At 40.5% G+C, this 19762-nt stretch overlaps 1 pseudogene; it reads left to right on the plus strand.

Moving 5' to 3' along the window:
* Positions 1-12: 12 nt before the first annotated feature.
* LOC116879956 lies at positions 13-17668 on the plus strand (annotated as a pseudogene).
* The last annotated feature ends 2094 nt before the right edge of the window (positions 17669-19762 follow it).

Genomic DNA, 19762 nt, shown 5'->3' on the forward strand with positions numbered 1-19762 from the left:
GGGGAGGGCCCGCCACTCGGGGAGGAACAATGCGGGCGGCAGCCCCGCCCCTCGGCGGCCCTAGGCAGCGGGTGCGCCGCCTCGCGGTGCCGGGGACCGGAGCCCGGGCGCGGACGCGGCTGCGCCGGGCGCGGGGAGGAGGCGCGGCCCGCACGTGTATGGGAGGGAGGGGTCTCCGTGCGGCGTCCCCGGCAACCTGCACAGGGGGCCGCAGCCACGCGCCCACGCTGAGCGCAGCCTCCGCGCTCTGAGCCCCAGCACGTGGCGCCTCGCGGCGCGCGCGCTACTGTGGCGGGCCGGGACGCCAAGTGCGGGCGGGAGCCCGCGGGCGCTGGCGCTCCTCTGCCTCCCCTGGGGGCGCGCGGGAGGCTCGGGCAAAGCAGCCAGCCGGAGTCGTCTCCGGCCCACCGCACGCTAGGACGCGGCAGAGCTTGATCCCGAGACTGCCGGCCCCGGGCAGGTGCAGCCCATCGGCCGCGTGGAGCTCCAGCCCCCCAGGTGCCGCCAGAGGACCCTCCCCGGCCGGTGGCAGAAGAGCGGAACCCGCGCTCTTCACGTGGAGGTGTTGTCCTGGCTGGCAGGTGGGACGCGAGCCCGGGGATCAAAGGACGAAACATAGTGTTGAGTTTAGATCGTAAGAGCGCGACCTCTTGCGTCCCACCGGGCCACCTGCCTTCTAGAAGTTCCTGCAGGAAGCCGGTGATGTGGTAGAACAGCCCTGGGGCCGCCCCACCTGTGACCCCGACCCCTCAAACTACCGTCACTTTGCAGTAGAGGAGCCAAATCCCGGATTCCAAGTTGGAGACATAGCAGCAGCTTAGTGGAGGGTGACAGAAGAAAGGACAGTGGAAGGAACTGGAAGAAAAGCAAGCCCTGTGCCCAGACCAACTTGCTGAGACAGCTGTGGAGGATCCAAGTTCCCGTGCGTCTCTGCCACCTCACCTCAGGCTGGTAATAATTTCACACTACAGTTCAGTTCATTGTTCAAAGCACGTCATGCGATTTAAGTAATCTAGACCTCATGAGTTGTCCAGATGAGCCAGCCGGTGCGGGGTTGACCGGAAGTGCCTAGTGTAATGCTCTTCAAGTATACAGTAGGCAAGGGGCTTGGGTGGCTCAGTTGGTTGGGCATCTGACTCTTGATCTCAGCTCAGGTCTTGATGTCAAGGTCATGAGTTCAAGCCACCGGTTGAAATCCACGCTAGGCGCGGAGGTTACTTTAAAAAAAAAAAAAAAAGGCATACAGTAGGCACTAAATAGCTGCCGGTTGTGTTGTTAGTAATGTGAAAGTTTGCCGTCAAGTATTGAGGCTGCGGCATCTGCCGGTGAGGTGTGGTATTGCAGCCGAATTCCGTCGCTGGTCACCTGGTGAGGAAGTGACATTGTGGCCCTCCAGGAGCCAAGGGGGGAGATCAGGAGACCCTAAAGAGAAATGTGGAAGTCAAGGTAACTGGGGAAATAAGGGGGACAGTGCGGAGGAACTAAAATTTCTACTATAGTGGTTTTCTTATGCACCAGAAATGCAGTAATTCACTGATTGCCCTGACTGTAAAATCACTTGGAAAATAGGTGTAAGAGGTACCCACATCCATCTTTGCTTAGAAGATCCTTGCCCTGTAAAGTAGGGAATGCCTGTGAGACCAGAGTGTTTTTCACATTGACCCCAGCTCTTTTGGGGAGACTAAAGTTATTTGATAAGCATATTATTTCACACTGAGATGCACATTGGACCAATGAACGCTTTCTGATCGTTGTGTTGAGACATTTCTCATGGTGGTGAGAGAACGTGTCCCTGGGGATACTGGCTGTCCCTGGGCCACAGCCAGGTCAGGAATTTCTGATTTGGGGGTCACTTAGCTGCTGTGATGGTTCATGATCATTGATGTATCTGTCATTCTTTGATTCAGCCTTGCATCACCCAGAGAGAACTAGCTCAGCATCCTTGTTCTGTGGGAGGCAAGAGGTCAGGTAAACTAGAAGGTGCCCAGCTTACAGGGTTGAAGAGCTTTGAAGGGCTGGACGACCTAGACAAAGTACTTCCTAGAAGTCTCTCAATCCCTAAAATTAGAATGAGGCTATTTCCCCCTATATGACTTTATAATTTTGGGGAGTCAATGTGGCACATGTAAAACAATTTATAAATATATTAATGACTACCTTCCTGATATTTTGCTGGGTCCTATCACTATTTTAATAAGAATTGTTTTTTCTAAGCCAGCTTTGGGTTGGGGGATAAGCTTCAGGGAACATACACACGAACCAGAGTCCTTCCAGCCGTGCCTGAATGCCCCTTGGCATTCACTCTGAGCCCTCACCATTTAAAAATTTTTTTCTTGCTCATTTCTGCATAAAAGTAATATCTCCGCTTTATACATTGCTTCCTGGACAGAACTATTTTAATCATGTTCTTCATTCTGAAAAGGAATTTTCCTTCCCTTTCTGGAAAATGCTGGCTCAGCGCTGTAAGCTAATGGCGTGTCTAGGTTACCTGATAGGAGCTGAAATTATTTGTACAACTTGGGGGCTAGGGGAGGAATAGCTATTTGTTAACGTGTCTCTGCATTTGATTTTTTATTATAACAAGTGTAAATTACTTTCATGATTTAAAAATATTTTTTATATTTTTGTCAAAATAGAACTAACCTAAAACTATCTTAACCACTGAGTGTACAACTTTAGTAAAATTAAATACATTCGAATTGTTAGGCAGCCACCGCCGTTTACCACCATCACTCTTCCTTTTGCACACCTGAAACTCTATACCTATTAAACCATCACTCTCCGTTCTTCCCACCCCCGCCCCCCAGCCCCTGGCAACCTCCATGCCACTTTCTGTCTTTAGGATTTGACTATTCAAAGTACCTGCTATAAGTGGAATCAGACAGTATTTGTCTTTTTGTGACTGGCTTATTTCCCTGAGCATAATGTCCACATTCATCCATGGTATGCCAATATATTGCAGAATTTCCTTCCTTTTTAGAGCTGAATATTATCCCATTGTATGTATATATCACATTTTGTTTACCCGTTTACTGATCAATAAACACTTGTATTGCTTCTGTGCTTTAGCTGTTATGAAGAACGCTGCTGTAAACACAAGAGTGCAACTACCTCTTCAAGACCTTGCTTTCAGTTCTTTGGAGTTTATACCCAGAAGTGGGATTGCTGGATCCTATGGTGATGCTATTTTTAGTTTTGGGGGGAAACCGCCTTCCTATTTTCCACAGTGCCACTACCATCTGTTTCCCACCATCAGAGCACAAGGGCTCTGATTTCTTCACACCCTCTGCAGCACTAGTTTTCTGGTGTTTTATAGTAACCATCCTAATGGGTGTGAATGGCATCTCAATGTAGTTTTGATTTGCATGAAGATTCGTGACATTGACCATCTTTTCCTGTACTTATTGGCCATTTGTTTGTATCTCCCATTTGGAGAAATGTCTATTTTTTAATGTCTTTGGTGGTGGTTACATTTAAGGTGTCCTATATATTCTGAACATGAATCCCTTATCAGATAAGTGATTTGCAGATATCTTCTATCGTTCCATGGGTTGCCTTTTTACTCTCTAGATAATGTCCCCTGACATACAAATTTTTAAAATTTTCACGAAGTTCATCTTGTCTGTTTTTTTCTTTCATTGCCTACGGCATCATATTAAAGAACTCATCGCCAAATCCAAAATCATGAAGTTTTGTCTTAAGTTTTCTTCTAAGTTTTATTGTTTTAGGTACTTAATTCATTTTGAATTAATGTATGTATGTGGCCTTAGTTAAGGGTTCAGTTTCATCTTTCTGCATGTAGGTCATCCAGTTTTCCTTGCAACATTTTTGGGAAAGACCGCCCTTTCCCCATGAATGGTCACGGCACCATTTTGTCATTATGTCAAAAATCATTTGACCTTCTATGCAAAGGTTTATCTCTGGACTCTCCATTCCACTGGTCTAGATGTATGTCTTTATGCTAATACCGCAGTGTTTTGATTACCGTCGCTTTATAGTAGACTTTGAACATTTTTTTTTTTTTACAATTTGAGGGAAAATTGAACTACAGTGATGTTAAAGGCTGCAATGATTTAACTTACATTCTGTGAAATGATTACCATAAGTAGTTAGCACCTGTCATTTCATATGCAGCATTAACTAGAATCACCATGTTGTACATTACATTACCTAGTACTTATTTATCTTATAACTGGAAGTTTGTACCTTTTGACCACCTTCATCCAATTTCTCCCCCCCACCGCAGCCCCTGCTTCTGGGGACCAAATTTCTACAAGTTTGCGTGGAGTTTTTTTTTGTGTTTTGTTTTTGATTCCGTGTAAAAGTAAAATCACATGGTATTTGTCTTTCTCTGACTTAGTTCACTTAGCATGATCCCCTGAGGGTCCATCCATGTTGTTGCGAATGACGTTTCAGTCTTTTTGGTGGGCGAACTGTGTTCCACTGTATATGTCTACCACCAATTATTTATCCATTCATCCATCAGTGGAGGGACACATAGGTTGCTTCCATGGCTAGGCTATTGTAAGTAACGTTGCTATGAACACGGGCATGCAGGTATCTTTTTGAGTTAGTGTTTTCGGGTTTTTTGGATAAATATACCCAGAAGTGAAGTTGCTGGTAGTTTCTATTTTATCTATCATATGGTAGTTCTATTTTTAATTTCTTGGGGAACCTCCATACTGTTTTCTGCTGTGGCTGTATCAATTTACTTTCCCACCAACAGTGCACACGCGTTCCCTTTTCTCCACACCACTGCCAGCATTTGTTATCTCTTGTCTTTTTGGTCATTCCTGACAGGTTGTGAGGTAACATGTCATTGCGGGTTTGATTTACATTTCCCTAATGATTAGTGATATTGAGTATCTGTTCACATACCTATTGGCCATTCTTATGTCTTTTTTTTTTTAAGATTTTATTATTTATGGGAATAGAAAGAGGGCACGCAGGAGGCGGGGTGAGGGGTGGAGAAGGGAGGGGCAGAGGGAGAAGCAGACCCCCTGCTGAGCAGGGATCCTACGATCCTGAGATCATGACCTGAGCCTAAGGCAGACGCTTAATGGACGGAGCCACACAAGCGCCCCCATTCTTACATCTTCTTTGAAAAAATGTCTATTCATGTCTTTTGCCCATTTTTTAATTGGATTGTTCTTCTGCTTTTGAGTTATATGAGTTCATTATTATATTTTGAGTGTGAATCCCTTAGCAGATACGTGGTTTGCAAATATATTTTCCCATTCTGTAGGTTGTCTTTTCATTTTGTTGATGATTTTTTTCACTGTGCAGAAACTTTAAGTTTGATGTAGTCCCTCTTGTTTATCTCTGATTTTGTCGCTTGCATTTTAGGTGTCCTATCTAAAAAAAATCATTGCCAAGACCTATGTCAAGGATCTTTTTTTCCTATATTTTCTTTTAAGATATTCATGGTTTCCAGTCTTTAAGTTTATATCCATTTTCAGTTAATTTTTGTGAGTAGTGTAAGATAGGGGTCTAGTTTCAATCTATTACCTACAAATACCCAATTTTCTTGGCACCATTTGTTGAAGAGACTGTCTTTTCTCCGTTGAATATTCTTGGCTCCCTTGTCAAATATTAGCTGATCATGTATGCATGGGTTTACTTCTGGGGTCTCAGTTCTGTTCCTTTGGTCTATATGATTTTTTTTATGCCAATATAGTATTTTGATTACTACAGCTTTATAATATAGATTAAAATCAGGAAGAGATTGTGATGCCTCCTGCTTTGTTCTTCTTTCTCATGATTGCTTTAGCTATTCAGGGTCTTCTGTGGTTCCATATAAGTTTTATTTTATTTTATTTTTTTACCTTTTAAAAAATGCTATTGGAACTTAATAGGGATTGCATTAAATCTATAGGTGTCTTTGGGTACTAAGGACACTTTAACAATATTAATTCTTCCAATCTATGAACACAGGATACCTTTACATGTATTTGTATCTTACTCTTTTTTCATCATGTGTTATAGTTTTCGGTATAGAGATGGTTCACCTTCTTGGCTAAATTGTTCCTAAGTATTTTATTGTTTTTGATCCTACTATAAATGGATTTTTTTTTCTTTTTCAAATAGTTCATTGTTCATGTATAGAAATGCTACAGATTTTTGTGTGTTAATGTTGTATCCTGCAACTTGACTGAATTTGTTGATTAGATCTAAGTTCTTTGGTGGAGTCGTTAGGATTTTTCATATATAAAATCATGATGTCATCTGCAAATAGAGAAAATTTCACTTCTTCCTTTGCCTTTCTGATCCCTTGTACTTATTTTTCTTGCCCAATTGCTCTGGCTAGGACTTCCAGTACTAGGCTGAATAGGAGTAGTGAAAGTGGGCACCCTTGTCTTTTTTTCTGATCTTAGAGCAAAGGCTTTCAACCTTTCACCCTTCAGTATGCTGTTGGCTGTGGGCTTGTCATATGTAGCCTTCATTATGTTGTGATATGTTCCTCCTGTACCTAATTTGTGAAGAGGTTTTATCATGAATGGATGTCAAATTTTGTCAAATGCTAAAGCTTTCTGTGTCTATTGAAATGATCATATGATTTTTTCCTTTTCGTTCTATAAGGTACATCACCTTGATTTGTGCATATTGAATCACCCTGGCATCCCAGGAATACATTCCATTTGATCATGGTGAATGATCTTTTTACTGTGCTGCTTAATTCAATTTGCTAGTATTTTATTAAGAGTTTTTTGGCTTTGATATCAAGGTAATGTTGATCTTATAAAATGAGTTCAGGAATGTTTCCTCCTCTTCCATGTCTTTTATTCTGGGTCATTTTGGTGACATAATTAATAACATTATGTTAGTTTCAGGTATACATCATAATTATTATTTGTATGTGTAACAAAGTGATGACCGCAATAATCCTAGTCAACATGTCACTGTACGTGGTTATAAATTACTTTTCTTGTCATAAGAACTTTTAAGATTTACTCTCTTGGCAACTTCCAATAGACAATACAGTCTTATTATCTATAGTCACCAACCTGTACATTATATACCCTTGACTTATTTTACAGCTGTGAGTCAACTTATTTTGACTCACCTATTTCTGCTAGCCCCTCTCCCCACCCCCTCACCACTGCCAACATCCAACTGTTCTCTGTGGGTTTAAGATTCCACATACAAACTATATCAAAGGTATTTGTTTTTCTTTGACTTAACTTAGCACGATGTTCTCCAGGTCCATCTATGTCATTGCAAATTGCAACATGTCATTCTATTTTATGGCTAAATAATGCCATTGTATGTATGTACCACATTTTCTTTCTCCACTCATTGGTCAATGGACACTTAAGTTGTTTCCATATCTTAGCTCTTGCAAATAATGCCCTGAACATGGCATGGGAATGCATATATCTTTTTGAGTTAATGTTTTTGTTTTCTTCACATAAGTATCCAGAAGTGGGGTTGTTGGAACGTAATGTTAACTCTATTTTTTTTAAGATTTTTTATTTGACAGAGAGAGATCACAAGTAGGCAGAGAGGCAAGCAGAGAGAGAGATTGGACGAAGCAGGCTCCCCGCCAAGCAGAGAGCCTGATGCGGGACTCAATCTCAGAACCCTGAGATCATGACCTGAGTGGAAGGCAGAGGCTTAACCCACTGAGCCACCAAGGCGCCCCTATTTTTAATTTTTTGAGGAAGAGCCATACTGTTTTCTGTAGGGGCTGCATTAATTTAGATTTCCATCAACAGTGCACAAAGGTTCCCTTTTCTCCACATTCTCACCAACACTTACTACTTATCTTTTTGATAATAACCATTCTAACATGTGTGAGATGATGTCTCATTGTGGTTTTATTTGCTTTTCCCTAGTGGTTTGCCGGTATCTTTCATGTATCAGCTTTATGTAGGTCTCTTCGGGAAAATGTCTTTTTTTTTTTTTTAAGATTTTATTTAAAAAAAGCACAAGCAGGGGGAGTGGCAGGGGAAGGGGGGAAAGCAGGCTCCCCACGGAGCAGGGAGCCTGATGCAGGACTTGATCCCAGGACCCTGGGATCATGACCTGAGTCAAAGGGAGATGCTTAACTGACTGAGCCACCCAGGCACCCCTCTTTGGAAAAATGTCTATTCAGATATTCTTCCCATTTCTCTTTTTTTTTTCCCTTGTTTAGTATCATATGAGTTCATTTTATATTTGGGATATTAACCTTTTAGATACATAATTTGCAAATATTTTCTCCCATTTATTAGGTTGCCTTTTCCATTGTGGATTATTTCTTGTACTGTGCAGAAGCATTTCAGTTTGATGTAGTTCCATTTGTTTATTTTTGTTTTTGTTGCCTTTGCTTTTGGTGTCAGATTTAAAAAAGTAGCACCACGACCAATGTCATGTTACAGCCTGTTTTCTTTCAGGAGCTTTATGGTTTCAGGTGTTATGTTCAAGTCTTTAATTCCTTTTGAGCTAATTTTTGTGTGTGGTGTAAGATACTCATTAGTTTCATACTTTTACATGTGGCTGTTTTGTTTTTCCAGCACCATTTACTGAGAAGGCTATCCTTTCCCCATTGTGTATTACTGGCTCCTTGGTTGTGAATTAATTGCTATATGTGTGGGTTTATTTCTGGGCTCTCTTTTCAGTTCCCTCAGTCTATGTGTCTGTTTTTTCTGCTGCTACCATACTGTGTTGATTACTATGGCTTTGTCATGTAGTTTGAAATCCGAGCATGATGCTTCCCACTCTGTCGTCGATTTTCAAGATTAGTTGGCTATTCCTGGTCCTTGGTGGTTCTACACAAATTTTAGGATTGTTCTTTTTTTGTTGTTTTGTGTTGAAGATTTTATTTATTTGATGGAAAGAGAGAGAGAAAGACAGACAGAGGGGAGACAAAACATGAGCTGGGGGAGGTGCAGATGGAGAAGTGACTCCCCTGATGAGCAGGGAGCACGGTGTGGGGCTCCATCCCAGGACCCCAAGATCATGACCTGAACCAAAGGCAGACACTTAACTGACGGAATCTCCCACACACCCCTAGATTTGATTTTTTTTTTTTTGACAAGTATATTTCATGGGAGTTGGTCTGTACTTCTATCAGGAGGCACATAACATCTGTGATCTTAGCTTCATTTGGGGATCCATTAATTTATTAGGAGTTGTCAATGATTTTTTTAAAGAATTTACTTATTTGAGAGGGCTCACTCACACACGAGTGAGGTGAGGGGAAGAGGGAGAAGCAGACTCCCCTCTGAGCAGGGAGCCTGATCCGAGACTTGATCCTGGGACTCTGGGATCATGACCCAAGGAGAAAGCAGGCGCTTAATCAACTGAGCCACCCAGGGGCCCCTAGGATTAAAATGCTATTGGAATTGTGATTGGAACGGCATTGAATCTGTAGTTTGTGGGGATCGTATGGACATTTTAACAATATTCTCCCAATTCTCTGCATGATTATCTTTCCATTTGTTTGTATTTTGTAGTTCATCTTTTACTTTCCTTTTCCCTTTCTCTCTGTTGTGGCTCGAGGAACTTCTTCAGTGATGTGTTTAGATCCCTTTCTCGTTATCTTTTGTGTATCTGCTGTAGGTTTTTGCTTGTGGTTACCATGAGGATTACTTAAAACAGTTTATAACAGTCTATTTTAAGTTGATAACAACTTAAGTTTGAAGGCATTCTAAAGCTCTGAATTTCTACTGCCCACTCATGTTTCATATTTTTGATGTCACATTTCACATCTTTTAAAGTCGTGTACCCCTCTACTAATTACCGTATAGTTATTTTTGCTACTTTTGTCTTTTAACCTTCACACTGGCTTTATGAAGTTCATCTACTGCCTTTACTGTACATTTACCTCTGCAGTGAGGTTTCTTCTGTCAGGCATTTTCTCGTTACCAGTCAGCCCGAGGAAGTCCCTTCAACGTGTCTTCTAGGGCTGGTTTAGCGGCGATGAAATCCTGCATTTCTGGAAAACACTCTCTCCCTCCATTCTGAGTGATAATCTTTCCAAGCAGTGTGTCTTGGGTTTGTGACTTTTAGCACTTTTTAAAAACTTTTAAAAATTTTAATCCTGGATAGTTAATTAACATACAGGGTCCCATTAGTTTCAGGTGTACAACACAGCGATTCAGCGATTTTTTTCCATGACTCGGTGCCCATCACGGTGAGTGTACTTTTCACCCCCTTCAACCTTTACTCCCATCCTCCCACCCAGCTCCCCACTGCGCACCACCAGTTCGTTCTCCTTAGGTAGGAGTCTGTTCTTTGGTTTGTCTTTTTATTCCCCCTTTGTTCATTTGTTTCTTAAATTCCACATATGAGTGAAATCATACAATATTTGTCTGTTTGTTTCACTTAACACTGCTTCGCCTGCATTGTTGCAAATGGCAAGACCTCCTTCCTTTTTTACGACCGAATAATATTCCATCATACATATACACACCACATCTTCTTCCTCCATTCATCAATTGATGGACACTTGACCTATTTCCATAATTTAGCTCTTGTAAATAATGCTGCAATAAACATAGGGGTGCGTACATCCCTTTGATTAAGTATTTTTGTACTTTTTAGGTAAATATCCAGTAGTGTAATTGCTGGATCTCCGGGCCACTTTATTTCTTTTTGAGGACTCTCCATACTGTCTTCCAGAGTGGCTGCCTCTGGTTGCATTCCCACCCACAGTTCGTGAGGGGTCCTTTCTCTCCACATCCGTGACAGAATTTGTTTCTCCTTGTGGTTTTTATTTTATCCATTCTCACAGCGTGAGGTGGTATCTCATTGCAGTTTACAGTTGCCTTTCCCTGACGCTGAGTGATGGCAAGCACTTTTTTATGCGTCTATTGACGCATCTGTGTATCTTCTTTGGAGAAACGTCTGTTCATGTCTTCTGCCCATGTTTAAATTGGATTATTTTGTTTTGGGGGGATGTTGAGTTGTATAAATTCTTTATTTGGATACGGGTCCTTAGATATGTCCTTTGCAAATCTCTTCTCCCATTCAGTAGGTTGCCTTTTAGTTTTCTTGATTGTTTCCTTCGCTTTGCGGAAGCTTTTTATTTAGATGTAGTCCTAATAGTTTATTTTTGTTTTCATTTCCCTTGCCTCCGGAGACCTATCTAGGAAAATGTTGTTATGGCCTATTTCAGAGAGGTTGCTGCCTTTGCTGTCTTCTAGGATTTTTATGGTTTAAGGTCTCCTATTTAGATCTTAAATTCACTTTGAGTTTATTTTTAGGTATGGTGTAAGAGAGTGGTCCAGTTTCATTATTTTGCATGTAGCTGTCCAGGTTTCCCAACATCATTTTTTAAAGAGACCGTCTTTTTCCCATTCTGTGTTCCTTCTTCCTTTGTTAGAGATTAATTGACCGTATAATTGTGGGTTTATTTCTGGATTTTCTATTCTGTTCCATTGATCTATGTGTCTGTTTCTATGCCAGTATCACAGTATTTTGATTACTCAGGCTTTATAAGATAACTTGAAGTCTGGAATTGTAATACCTCCAGTTTGTTTGTTTGTTTGTTTTTCAAGATTGCTTTGGCTATTTGGGGTGTTGTGTGGTTCCATACAAATTTTAGGATTGTTCTCCTTCTGAAAAAAAAAAAAAATTGCTGTTGGTACTTTGATAAGGATTGCATTAAATCTGCAGGTTTCTTTGAGCGGTATAGACATTTCAACAATATTTGCTTTTACCAATCTGTAAGAATGAAATGTCTTTATTTTGTGTTGTCTTTAATTTCTTTCATTAGTGTTTTATAGTTTTTAGAGTACAGGTCTTTCACCTCTTTGGTTAAGTTGTTTCCTAGATGTTTTATTGTTTTGGCTGCAGTTGTAAATGGGATTGTTTTCTTAATTGCACTTTCTGCTGCTTCATTATTGTGTACAGGAGTGCAACAGATTTCTGTATGTTAATTTTGTATCCTGCAACTGTACTAAATTCATTGATCAGTTCTAGTAGGTTTTTGGTGGAGTCTTTAGGGTTTTTGATATGTAATATCATGTCATCTGCAAGTAGTGAAAGTTTTACTTTTTTCTTACCAATTTGGATGCCTTTTATCTCTTTTTCTTATCTAATTCCAGTACTGTGTTGAATAAAGGTGGTGAGAATAGACACCCTTTTCTTGTTCCTGTTCTTAGGGGAAAAGCTTAGGTTTTTTCCCATTGAGTATGATATACACTGTGGGTTTTTCATATAAGGCCTTTATTCTGTTGAGGTATGTTCCCTCTAGACTTCCTTTGTTGAGAATTTTTATCACAAATAGATGTTGTACTTTGTCAAATGCTTTTTCTACATCTGTTGAAATGCTCATAGGGTTTTTATCTTACTGATATAATGTATCCTGTTGATTGACTTGCAAAAACTGAACCACCCTTACATCCTGGATAAAACCCAATTGATCATGATGAATGTTTTTTTTTAATGTATTGTTGGATTTGGTTTGTTAGTATTTCATTGAGGATTTTTGCTGTATGTTCATCAGAGATACTGGCCTATAGTTCTTCTTTCTTGTGATACATTTATCTGGTTTTGGTAATAGGGAGATACTGGCCCCAGAATGACTGTGGAAGTTTTCCTTTCTCTTCTATTTTTTGGGATAGTTTGAGAGGAATAGGTATTAACTCTTCTTTAAATGTTTGGTAGCATTCACCAAACTGTCTGGTCCTGGACTTTTGTTTGTTGGAAGTTTTTTGTTTTTTTGTTTTTTTATTACAGATCCTGTTTCATTGCTGGTAATTGGTCTGCTCAAATTATCTATTTCTTCCTGCTTTGGTTTTGGTAGGTTATGTATTTCTAGGAATTTATTCATTTCTTCTAGATTGTCCAATTTGTTAGCATATAATTTTTTATAATGTTGTCTTACAATTTTTATTTCTGTGGTGGTGCTATTTCTTCCTGTTTCATCTGTGAGTTGTTTCTTTGGGTCATTCTCTCTCGCTTGCTCTCTTATGAGTCTGGCTAGTGGTTTAAAAATGTTGGTCTTTTCAGAGGACCAGCTTCTGGTTTCATTGATCTGTTCCTTTTTTTTTTTTTTCCCTATATCATTTATTTCTGCTCTAATCTTTATTCTTTCTTTCTGCTGGCTTGGGATTTTGTTTGTTAAATCTATCTGGCCCAGTGTTTCACTTAAAGCCACTGTTTCCTTGGTGATTTTCTGTTTGGATGATTTGTCCCATTGACATAAATGGGATGTTAAAATTCCCTACTATTATTGTATTGCTATTGATTAATTCATTTATGTTTGTTATTCACTGTTCTGTGTATTTGGGTGCTCCCATATGGGGTGCATAAATATTTACAGTTGTTAAATATGATTGGATTATCCCCTTTATTATTTTTTTAATTTTTAAATCATTTTTTAAAATTTATTTTCAGCATAACAGTACTCATTGTTTTTATACCACACCCCCTTTATTATTATATAGTATCCTTTTTGTTTCTTTTTACTGACTGTTTTAAAGTCTATTTTGTCCAGAGTAAGTATTGCTACTCTGGCTTTTCTTTTGACATCCATTTGCATGATATATGTGCTCCATCCCCTCACTTTCAATTTGCAGGTGTCTTTAGGTCTTAAATGAGTCTCTTGCAGGTGGGTTATTATTGTTATCTACTCTGTCACCATTTGTCTTTTGATTGGAGCATTTACTCCATTTACATTCAATGGAATTATTGATATATATTTGTTATTTTGTTACTTGTTTAGTGGTGGTTTTTGTAGTTCTCTGATATTTTATTCTCTTTCTCACTTTCATGGTTGCTGGCTTTCTTTAGTGATATACGTGGATTCCTTTCTCTTTATTCTTTGCATATCAGTGTTGTTTGATTTATGGTTACCGTTAGGTTCATATATAATATGTTATGTATATAGCAATCTATATTAAGTTCATGGTCACTTAAATTCAAGCCCATTCTTTACTCCTCTTCCCACCCCCCTCATGTTAAGTGTCATACTTTACATCGTTTTATTTTGTGAATCCTTGACTGACTTTTTTCAGAAATACTTATTTTTACTGCTTTTGAGTTTCATACTTTTAATACTCTCATTTATGGTTTTTCCATTCAAAGGCTCCCCTTTAACATTTCTTGCAGGGCTAGTTTGATGGTCATGAACTCGTTTAGTTTGTTGTTTTCTTTTTTTTAAGATTTTATTTATTTATTTAACAGAGATCACAAGTAGGCAGAGAGGCAGGCAGAGAGAGAGAGGGAAGCAGGCTCCCCACTGAGCAGAGAGCCTGATGTAGGGCTCGATCCCAAGACACTGAGATCATGACCTGAGCCAAAGGCAGAAGCTTAACCCACTGAGCCACACAGGTGTCCCTCCTCTAGTTTTTGTTTGAGAAGCTTGCTCCTATTTTGAATGATAGCCTTGTTGGATAGATTATATTGGCTGTAGGTTTTTTTCCTTTCAGTACCTTGAATATATCATGCCATTCTCTTCTGGCTTGCCAAGTTTCCACTTATAAATCTGCTGATAGCTGCATGGGGTTTCCCTTGCATGTAACTGTCTTCTTTCATTGATTTAAATTTTTTTTCTTTAACATCACTTTTTGCCATTTTGATCAGAATATGTCTTGGTGTGGACCTCTTCAGGTTGATTTTGGCGGTTGGGGGGGGGAATCTCTGTGCCTCCTAGACCTGGATATCTCTTTACTTCCTCAGATTCAGGATGTTTTCAGCTATTATTTTTCTATTTTTTTTAAAGTTTTCCTTATTTATTTTAGAAAGTGGGAGGGGCGGGGGGAGAGGGAAAGAGTCTTAAGCAGACTCCATGCTGAATGTGGAGCCTGATGTGGGGCTCAGTCTCATGACCCTGAGATCATGACCTGAGCCAAAACTGAGAGTCACATGCTTAACTGACCATGCCACCGAGACACCCCATCAGCTATTATTTCTTACAATAAATTTTCTGCCCCCTTTCTTCTTTTTCTGTGGCCCATATAATGTGTATGTTATTATGCTAGATTATGATATTATTATTATCACTGAGTCCCCTTAGACTATTCTCAATTTGAATAATTTTTTTCTCTCATTTGCTTATCTTGGTTACTCTTTATAACTCTGTCTTCCAGGTCATTAACTTATTCCTCTGCTTCCTGTAGCCTGCTATATATTCCATCCAGTGTATTTTTACTTCCATGTTTTATGTTCTTCATCTCTGATTTGTTTTTTTTAATCTCTTTTTTAAGGGTCTCACTGATGTTCTCCACCCTTTTCTAGGGATAGATTTATTAAGAGTGTGTGCCTGGGAGGGGGAGGGGCCAAAGGAGAGGGACGAAGAGAATCTCAAGCAGACTCCCCACTGAGTGAGGAGCCCTACATGGGGCTCAGTCTCACACCCCTGAAATCATGACCTGAGCCAAAATCAGGAGTCACATGCTTAACCAACTGAGCCACCCAGGCACCCCACATGTCCTCCACTTTTTTTTCAAGTCCAGTGAGTATCTTCATGATTATTACTTACTTCAGTTTCACTTAGGTCCCTTGCTGTGGTTTGGTCCTCTTCTTTAATTTGGGACATATTCCTCTGTCTCCTTATTTTGTCTAACTCTCTGTTGTCTGTTTCTCTGTGTTAAGAGAGTCAGCTGCATCTCTTGCTCTTAAAGGTAATGGTCTTATGAAGAAGAGGTCCTGTGGTGCCCTGCAGTGCAGTGTCCCCTGTCTCCAGAACCTGGCACTTCAGGGAGTGTCTCCTTTGTGTGCTGCCTATGTTCTGCTCTTGAGTTCTGGCCTCTTTTCCCTTCAGTTCACTTGTTTGCAGAGGCTCTCTTTGCCTGCTGTGGGTAATGTTCAGTCCCCAGCCAGGTGTCTTTTAGAAATTTGAATATCTCATGTCACTCCCTCTGGCCTGCAAAGTGTCTGCTGAAAAATCTGCATATGGTCTCATTGGGGTTCTTCTGTATGTAACAAGGTTTGTTTTTGTTTTTTCCCTATTTGTGCTTTCAGTATTCTTTATCTTTAACTTTTGATGTTTCAATTATAATGTGTCTTGTGGGTCTCTTTGGGTTTGTCTTATTTGGAACTTTTTTGGCTTCCTGGGTCTGAATGTCTCTTTCCTTCCTGAAGTTAGGGACATTTTCAGCAATTATTTTTTAAAATAAGTTTTCTGCCCCTTCTTCTTCTGGGGTACCTATAGTGCAAATGTTGGTCCTCTTTATGTTGTCCCATAAGTCTTGGGCTGTCTTCATTTTTATTTTTTTTTTCTTTTAGCTGCTCTGATTCAGTGAGTTCCTCTGCCCAGTCTTCAAATTTCTTATCCTTCATCTATTCTGCTGTTTGAACCGTCCTGCAGATGGTTACATCTGGATAAACCCTTTGCAAGTTGAAAATATTATAACTTGAAAATGAATTTAATACACCTAACTTACCAAACATCATAGCTTAGCCTAGCCTACCTTAAATGTGCTCAGAACACTTACATTGGCCTGTAGTTGGGCAACATGATTGATCATTTAACAGCATATTTTATAATAAAGTGTTGAATATCTCATGTAATTTATTGATTACCATACTGGAAGTGAAAAAATATAATGGTTCTATGCATACAGAATGGTTGTAAGGGTATCCATTGTTTACCTTTGTGATTGTGTGGCTGATTGGGAGCTCTTGCTTGCTGCCACTACCTAGCATCACAAAAGAGTATTGTACTGTATACACTAGCCTGGGAAAAGATCAAAATTCAGAATTTGAATTATGGTTTCTACCAAGTGCATACCACTTTCATACCACTGCAAAGTCAAGAAATCAAAAGGTGAACACTAAGTCAGGAGCTTTCTACAGTGTGGCCTTCAGGTCTGTCACTTCTGTTTGGTACATTCCCTATATTTTTTGTCTCTTTGTTGAAGTTCTTCCTATTGTCTTCCATTCTTCTGTGTTCAGTGAGCATCTTTGCAACCATTACTTTGAACTCTTCATCAGATACATTTATTATCTCTATTTTATTAAGGTTTTTTCCCTGAGGTTTTAATTTTATTTATTTGAAACTTACTACCTTGCTTCTCATTTTGTTTGGTTCTCTGTGTTGGCTTCTAACATTAGATGAAACTACCACCTCTCCCAGCCTTGAGGAGTGGCTTCTTGTAGGAAATGAACTTTGTTGTTCACCCCTGCCTAGCTCTTGGTTGCCTCTCAAACCTTTGTGATGGTCCAAGCAGCCTATTTCATTTTTAATAGCTCCTAGTATTTGAGATTTGCCAAGACTTGTTAGATTCAGACTGACTGGCAGCCAGACACCGAAGGCAGTGGTTTTTAATCTATGTGAATATGTCTGTAACGGTCCTGTGGGGTCACAACTGCAAGCCTTACTGGCCACCAGAGGTGAGCAATCTGGAAGTGTTCCCTGGGAGGTAGTTGTGAAAATTGGGACTTCAGGCACATGTGTAAGCTCCTTTCTGGGAGATAATGGCAAGCTATAGTGAGGCAGAAGGACAGCCCAAGGACAGCCTCCCTCAACCTACATTCCCTGAGAGCCCCTCAGTAGACCCCTAGATGTGTGCCAGACTTAAAGCCTGCCCCTGAGGGGTGGGACAAGCAGATAGGTCTCTTCCACAGAACGACTAGGGCTGTTTTCAATATGCTGTTTGTGCCATGCCCTAGGAGTGGTAGGCCACCAACACCTGTCTCTCCGATTGTTAACAGTCTCATGGGATACCCCAACACCTGCCTCCAGAACCATACAGTCAAGGGGCCTTCCCTGGGTGGATCTGCCAAAAACAGATGACGGCATGTAAAGCCAGAGCACCTGATGCACGTAGGAAGGAGGTCCCTTCTGGAGCACCTGGCATTCCAGAGTGCCATGGAGGAGGAGTGTGCACATGGTACCTGCCAGCTGGAACAAGGCAGGATAAATGTCAAGATGGCACCAGGGGTGGTGGGGGTAGGGCAGAAAGAGACAAAAGAAAAAGGGAAAACGTGGCAAGTGCCTGTGCTAGCAAGGCAGAGGTGGAGCACGAAAATGGCACACATCAGCCCATTTCTGGAGGGTATCCCAGCAGGCCCCTGCCCCTCAGTCCAGTGCTTTTAAATTACCAAACAAGCCTGCTTCACATAAAGTAGGGATGCTTTTAAAGCAGCTGCTTCTGTGCTGTGCTGTGGGGCAGGTGCGCGTCCTTGCAAGCCACTGAAGAGTGTCTTCTCAGTTTGCCACAGGTCCACGGTGCTTACGCGCTTAAGCCCCATCAGTTTTCACAACTAGATGTTGTGGGTGCTACTCTCTCAAGTTCAGGTCATAAATACTGAAGTGCCACATGTGGAGTATTGAACCCTTCAGCCCTTAGGGGGAATTCTCAGGGTTTTGAATTCCCTCCCGAGTGTGGGTCGCTGTACCGCAAACTAGGGTATATGGCGAGATTGTGTCTCAGCCTTTCCTACCGCTTCTATGTGATTTACTTCTCACTTCAATATGCAAAGTCCCTCCACTAGTTTTAAGAGGTTTGTGGGGGTTTTCTCCCCCCATAGGAACTTCTTTCATGTAGATTCAGTGTGTCCATGGGAAGAGGGGAGTTCAGGATTTTCTTACATCACCTTTTTTTTTCCTGCTAATGGAATGTGTTACATGGCTGATTACTGAATTATTTTTATTTTTAAGGTTTTATTTATTTAACCGAGAGAGCACAGCCTGAAGAGCAGCTGGCAGAGGGAGAGGGAGAAGCAGGTTCGCCAAGAAGGGAGCACTATTAGGGGCTTGATCTCAAGACCCTGGGATCATGACCTGAGCCAAAGGCAGATGCTTAATGACTGAGCCACCCAGGCACCCCTACTGAGGTTTTATTTATTTTTTTAAGATTTATTTTTATTTGAGAGAGAGGGAGAGTGAGAGAGTGAGCATGCAGTAGGGAGATACAGAAAGAGTAAGAGTCCCAAGCTGACTCCACGCTAGGTGCGGAGCCCAACACAGGGATTGATCTCACATCCTAAGATCATGACCTGAGCCAGAGCCAATAGTCGGATGATTAACAACTGGGCCATCCAGGTGCCCCTGATATGTTAATTACTCCCATTTTCTAGTATATTCCAGTAGGTATTGATCTGTTTTCTTATATCACCTAATTTGTATGATAATGTCCTTGAAATGTCTATTTCTTTGTTTATAACTGTCACTATCTTGAACTGGATCTCCTCTTCTGTTTTTTGGGGAGGGTTTGAGAAGGATTGGTGATAATTCTTATTTAAATATTTGGTAAAATACATGGAGACTAAACAGCATCCTTCTAAAGAATGAATGGGTCAACCAGGAAATAAAAGAAGAATTGAAAAAAATTCATGGAAACAAATGATAATGAAAACACAATGGTTCAAAATCTGTGGGACACAGCAAAGGCAGTCCTGAGAGGAAAATATATAGCAGTACAAGCCTTTCTCAAGAAAAAAGAAAGGTCTCAAATACACAACCTAAACCTACACCTAAAGGAGCTGGAGAACGAACAACAAACAAAGCCTAAACCCGGCAGGAGAAGTGAAGTAATAAAGATCAGAGCAGAAATCATTGAAATAGAAACCAAAAAAAAAAAAAAACAATAGAACAAATCAACGAAACTAGGAGCTGGTTCTTCAAAAGAATTAATAAGATTGATAAACCCCTGGCCAGACTTATCAAAAAGAAAAGAGAAAGGCCCCAAATAAATAAAATCATGAATGAAAGAGGAGAGATCACAACCAACACCAAAGAAATGCAAACAATTATAAGAACATACTATGAGCAACTCTACGGAAACAAATTTGACAATCTGGAAGAAATGGATGCATTCCTAGAGACATATAAACTACCACAACTGAACCAGGAAGAAATACAAAACCTGAACAGACCCAAAACCAG

This window comes from Lontra canadensis, unplaced genomic scaffold (assembly GCF_010015895.1).
Source record: "Lontra canadensis isolate GAN:19392208 unplaced genomic scaffold, GSC_riverotter_1.0 scaffold64, whole genome shotgun sequence".
Lineage (NCBI taxonomy): Eukaryota > Metazoa > Chordata > Mammalia > Carnivora > Mustelidae > Lontra > Lontra canadensis.